This window comes from Microcaecilia unicolor, chromosome 10 (assembly GCF_901765095.1).
Source record: "Microcaecilia unicolor chromosome 10, aMicUni1.1, whole genome shotgun sequence".
Lineage (NCBI taxonomy): Eukaryota > Metazoa > Chordata > Amphibia > Gymnophiona > Siphonopidae > Microcaecilia > Microcaecilia unicolor.
Window position 1 is genome coordinate 114,405,625 of NC_044040.1, and position 6,488 is coordinate 114,412,112.

General features: G+C 55.8%; 1 protein-coding gene across 1 annotated transcript in view; it reads right to left on the reverse strand.

The window, feature by feature from the left end:
- Nucleotides 1-6,488, reverse strand: part of PAK2 (p21 (RAC1) activated kinase 2) — a 745,824-nt gene that overhangs the window by 515,370 nt on the left and 223,966 nt on the right.

Consider the following 6,488-nt stretch of genomic DNA (forward strand, 5'->3'; position numbering starts at 1 on the left):
AAGTTTACTAGCAAAGGCCTTTGCTAGTCCTCTCGGCGCCCCATGCGCACCACGCATGCGCGGCCGTCTTCCCGCCCGAAACCGGCTCGAGCCGGCCAGTCCAGTATGTAGCAAGACAATACACTTCAAGGGAAGACTCAACTCCAAAGGGGAGGGCGGGCGGGTTTGTGAGAACAATCAGCCTGCTGTCCTCGGAGAATACCTTCTACAGGTATGTAGCATTCGCTTTCCTCCGAGGACAAGCAGGCTGCTTGTTCTCACTGATGGGGTATCCTAGCCCCCAGGCTCACTCAAAACAACAACCATGGTCAATTGGGCCTCGCAACGGCGAGGACATAACTGAGATTGACCTGAAAAATTTACCAACTAACTGAGAGTGCAGCCTGGAACAGAACAAACAGGGCCCTCGGGGGGTGGAGTTGGATCCTAAAGCCCAAACAGGTTCTGAAGAACTGACTGCCCGAACCGACTGTCGCGTCGGGTATCCTGCTGCAGGCAGTAATGAGATGTGAATGTGTGGACAGATGACCACGTCGCAGCTTTGCAAATTTCTTCAATAGAGGCTGACTTCAAGTGGGCTAACCGACGCAGCCATGGCTCTAACATTATGAGCCGTGACATGACCCTCAAGAGTCAGCCCCGCCTGGGCGTAAGTGAAGGAAATGCAATCTGCTAGCCAATTGGATATGGTGCGTTTCCCTACAGCCACTCCCCTCCTATTGGGATCAAAAGAAACAAACAATTGGGCGGACTGTCTGTGGGGCTGTGTCCGCTCCGATAGAAGGCCAATGCTCTCTTGCAGTCCAATGTGTGCAGCTGACGTTCAGCAGGGCAGGAATGAGGACGGGGAAAGAATGTTGGCAAGACAATTGACTGGTTCAGATGGAACTCCGACACAACCTTTGGCAAGAACTTAGGGTGAGTGCGGAGGACTACTCTGTTATGATGAAATTTGGTGTAAGGGGCCTGGGCTACCAGGGCCTGAAGCTCACTGACTCTACGAGCTGAAGTAACTGCCACCAAGAAAATGACCTTCCAAGTCAAGTACTTCAGATGGCAGGAATTCAGTGGCTCGAAAGGAGGTTTCATCAGCTGGGTGAGAACGACATTGAGATCCATGACACTGTAGGAGGCTTGACAGGGGGCTTTGACAAAAGCAAGCCTCTCATGAAGCGAACAACTAAAGGCTGTCCTGAGATCGGCTTACCTTCCACATGGTAATGGTAAGCACTGATTGCACTAAGGTGAACCCTTACAGAGTTGGTCTTGAGACCAGACTCAGACAAGTGCAGAAGGTATTCAAGCAGGGTCTGTGTAGGACAAGAGCAAGGATCTAGGGCCTTGCTGTCACACCAGACGGCAAACCTCCTCCAATGGAAGAAGTAACTTCTCTTAGTGGAATCTTTCCTGGAAGCAAGCAAGATGCGGGAGACACCCTCTGACAGACCCAAAGAGGCAAAGTCTACTCCCTCAACATCCAGGCCGTAAGAGCCAGCGACTGGAGGCTGGGATGCAGAAGTGCCCCTTCGTCCTGTGTGATGAGGGTTGGAAAACACTCCAATCTCCACGGTTCTTCGGAGGACAACTCCAGAAGAAGAGGGAACCAGATCTGACGCGGCCAAAAAGGAGCAATCAGAATCATGGTGCCTCGGTCTTGCTTGAGTTTCAACAAAGTCTTCCCCACCAGAGGTATGGGAGGATAAGCATACAGCAGACCCTCCCCCCAGTCCAGGAGGAAGGCATCCGATGCCAGTCTGCCGTGGGCCTGAAGCCTGGAACAGAACTGAGGGACTTTGTGGTTCACTCGAGATGCGAAGAGATCTACCAAGGGGGTGCCCCACACCTGGAAGATCTGTCGTACCACACGGGAATTGAGCGACCACTCGTGAGGTTGCATAATCCTGCTCAACCTGTCGGCCAGACTGTTGTTTACGCCTGCCAGATATGTGGCTTGGAGCCCCATGCCGTGACGGCGAGCCCAGAGCCACATGCTGACGGCTTCCTGACACAGGGGGCGAGATCCGGTGCCCCCCTGCTTGTTGACATAGTACATGGCAACCTGGTTGTCTGTCTGAATTTGGATAATTTGGTGGGACAGCCGATCTCTGAAAGCCTTCAGAGCGTTCCAGATCGCTCGTAACTCCAGAAGATTGATCTGCAGATCGCGTTCCTGGAGGGACCAGCTTCCTTGGGTGTGAAGCCCATCGACATGAGCTCCCCATCCCAGGAGGGGACGCATCCGTGGTCAGCACCTTTTGTGGCTGAGGAATTTGGAAGGGACGTCCCAGAGTCAAATTGGAGCAAATCGTCCACCAATATAGGGAGTTGAGAAAACTCGTGGACAGGTGGATCACGTCCTCTAGACCCCCGGCGGCCTGATACCACTGGGGAGGCTAGGGTCCATTGAGCAGATCTCATGTGAAGGCGGGCCATGGGAGTCACATGAACTGTGGAGGCCATGTGGCCCAGCAATCTCAACATCTGCCGAGCTGTGATCTGCTGGGACGCTCGCACCCGCAAGACGAGGGACAACAAGTTGGTGGCTCTCGTCTCTGGGAGATAGGCGCGAGCCGTCCGAGAATCCAGCAGAGCTCCTATGAATTCGAGTTTCTGCACTGGGAGAAGATGGGACTTTGGATAATTTACCACAAACCCCAGTAGCTCCAGGAGGCGAATAGTCATCTGCATGGACTGCAGGGCTCCTGCCTCGGATGTGTTCTTCACCAGCCAATCGTCGAGATATGGGAACACGTGCACCCCCAGCCTGCGAAGTGCCGCTGCTACTACAGCCAAGCACTTTGTGAACACCCTGGGCGCAGAGGCGAGCCCAAAGGTAGCACACAGTACTGGAAGTGGCGTGTGCCCAGCTGAAATCGCAGATACTGTCTGTGAGCTGGCAGTATCGGGATGTGAGTGTAGGCATCCTTCAAGTCCAGAGAGCATAGCCAATCGTTTTGCTGAATCATGGGGAGAAGGGTGCCCAGGGAAAGCATCCTGAACTTTTCTTTTACGAGATATTTGTTCAGGGCCCTTAGGTCTAGGATGGGACGCATCCCCCCTGTCTTCTTTTCCACAAGGAAGTACCTGGAATAGAATCCCAGCCCTTCCTGCCCGGATGGCACGGGCTCGACTGCATTGGCGCTGAGAAGGGCGGAGAGTTCCTCTGCAAGTACCTGCTTGTGCTGGAAGCTGTAAGACTGAGCTCCCGGTGGACAATTTGGAGGTTTTGAGGCCAAATTGGAGGGTGTATCCTTGCCGGACTATTTGCAGAACCCACTGATCGGAGGTTATGAGAGGCCACCTTTGGTGAAAAGCTTTCAACCTCCCTCCGACTGGCAGGTCGCCCGACACTGACACTTGGATGTCGGCTATGCTCTGCTGGAGCCAGTCAAAGCTCGCCCCTTGCTTTGCTGGGGAGCCGCGGGGCCTTGCTGAGGCGCACGCTGCTGACGAGAGCGAGCGCGCTGGGGCTTAGCCTGGGCCGCAGGCTGTCGGGAAGGAGGATTGTACCTACGCTTACCAGAAGCATAGGGACCAGTCTTCCTTCCCTCGAAAAATCTTCTACCTGTAGAGGTAGATGCTGAAGGCTGCCGGCGGGAGAACTTGTCGAATGTGGTGTCCCGCTGGTGGAGAGACTCCACCACCTGCTCGACTTTTTCCCCCAAAAATGTTGTCCGCACGGCAAGGCGAGTCCGCAATCCGCTGCTGGAGTCTATTCTCCAGGTCGGCGGCACGCAGCCATGAGAGCCTGCGCATCACCACACCTTAAGCGAGCGGCCCTGGACGCAACATCAAAAGTGTCATAAACTCCTCTGGCCAGGAATTTTCTGCACGCCTTCAGCTGCCTGACCACCTCCTGAAAAGGCTTGGCTTGCTCAGGGGGAAGAGCATCAACCAAGCCCGCCAACTGCCGCACATTGTTCCGCATGTGTATGCTCGTGTAGAGCTGGTAAGACTGGATCTTGGCCACGAGCATAGAAGAATGATAGGCCTTCCTCCCAAAGGAGTCTAAGGTTCTAGGGTCTTTGCCCGGGGGCGCCGAAGCATGCTCCCTAGAACTCTTAGCCTTCTTTAGGGCCAAATCCACAACTCCAGAGTCATGAGGCAACTGAGTGCGCATCAGCTCTGGGTCCCCATGGATCCGGTACTGGGACTCGATCTTCTTGGAAATGTGGGGATTACTTAATGGCTTGGTCCAGTTCGCAAGCAATGTCTTTTTCAGGACATGATGCAAGGGAACAGTGGACGCTTCCTTAGGTGAGAAGGATAGTCCAGGAGCTCAAACATTTCAGGCCCTGGGCTCGTCCTCCACAACCACCGGGAAGGGGATGGCCGTAGACATCTCCCGGACAAAGGAAGCGAAAGACAGACTCTCAGGAGGAGAAAGCTGCCTTTCAGGAGAGGGAGTGGGATCAGAAGGAAGACCCTCAGACTCCTCGTCAGAGAAATATCTGGGGTCTTCTTCGTCCCACGAGGCCTCACCCTCGGTGTCAGACACAAGTTCACGGACCTGTGTCTGCAACCTCGCCCGGCTCGACTCCGTGGAGCCACGTCCACGATGGGGGGCGTCGAGAGGTAGACTCCCTCGCCCGCATCGGCGAAGCTCCCTCCGGCCGACGTAGTCGGGGAGCCTTCCTGGAGGTGGCCGCGGTCGGCACCGCACGCGGTACCGACGTCGGGGACCTCAACCTGGGCGATGGACCAGCCGGCGCCACGCTCGACGGTACCAGGAGGGCGCAAGCACCGCCGGTACCGGAGGGGTAGGGCGCAACAGCTCTCCCAGAATCTCTGGAGAACGGCCCGGAGGCTCTCGTTCAGAGTGGCTGCAGAAAAAGGCTGAGAGGGTCGATGCAGGCGTCGACGTCAGAACCTGTTCCGGGCGAGGAGGCTGTTCCGGGCTGTCCAGAGTGGAGCGCATCGACACCTCCTGACAGAGGGTTGAGCGGTCCTCTCGGTGCCGATGCCTACTGGGTGCCGAATCCCTCGGCGACCCAGAGCTCTCGGTGCCGACACGGGAGGAGACCGGTGTCGATGCTTCTTCGACTTCTTCCGAGCATGTCACCGGAGCTCCCCGGCACCGACGAGGAGGACGTAGAATCCATCCGTCGCTTCCTCGGGGCCGAGACCGAAGAGGGTCGATCCCGGGGGGGCTGTACCGCAGGAGCCCTCAGGGTAGGAGGAGACCCACCCGAAGGCTCACCGCCACCAGCAGGGAATGGACAGCCCTCACCTGCACTCCTGAACGATGCACCTCCGTCCGACGACATCAGCAGACGAAGTCCTCGGTACCCACCGACGTCGATGCAGTCGCCCGATGCCTCGGCGCCGATGCAGAGGTCCGATGCCTCGATGCAGTCGATGGAGCGGCAGCCAAGTAAGATGGTCCGGACGCTGACGACGTCGATGCACTCGATGCCTCCGGTGCCGATGTCGACGAACAGCCCGAGAACAAAACGTTCCACTGGGCTAATCTCGCTACCTGAGTCCCGCCTTTGTAACAGGGAACACAGACTGCAGTTCTGAGGGCGGTGCTGGGCCCCTAGACACTGAAGACACGCAGAGTGCCTATCAGTGAGCGAGATTACCCGGGCGCACTGGGTGCACTTCTTGAAGCCGCTGGAAGGCTTCGATGTCATGGGCGGAAAAATCACGCCGGCGAAATCAAAGGCCGAAATGGCGAAAAATTGAAGCACCAAAATTTAAAGGGAGAAAAATCTCGACCGAGGCCAAACTAGGCCTACCCCGACAACGAAAGAAAACTTACGGGGCAAAAGCTGTGAAAATTACGGGAAGGGCAGAAAACCGAAAGGGTCTTCCGGACACTTCCGGAGCGCTTCCCGAACTTTTTTAAAGGAAAACAAGGAAAAAACACGTCGAAAAGGACGCGCTAGGGTCGACTCTCTGGGGCACGAACGGCGTAACACGACCGTACCGAGCGCGGACGAAAGAAGACTGGCCGGCTCGAGCCGGTTTCGGGCGGGAAGACGGCCGCGCATGCGCGGTGCGCATGGGCGCGCGAGGACTAGCAAAGGCCTTTGCTAGTAAACTTTCCGATGGAGGGGGCTGCCGAGGACGTCAACCCATCAGTGAGAACAAGCAGCCTGCTTGTCCTCGGAGAATAACATGTATAGAATGTTTGTACTTTTGGGAAGCTTGCCAGGTGCCCTTGGCCTGGATTGGCCGCTGTCGTGGACAGGATGCTGGGCTCGATGGACCCTTGGTCTTTCCCAGTATGGCATTACTTATGTACTTATGTAGATTGGGGCGTCTGCGTGAATGATTTTGTGTACAATCATGCAGATCTTGAACGCAATGCGTTCCTTAAGTGGGAACCAGTGAAGTTTCTCTCTTAGGGGTTTTGCGCTTTCATATTTAGTTTTTCCAAATATGAGTCTGGCGGCCGTATTCTGGGCAGTTTGGAGTTTTTTGATTGTCTGTTCTTTGCACCCAGCGTACAGTGCATTCCAGTAGTCCAGATGACTTATTAC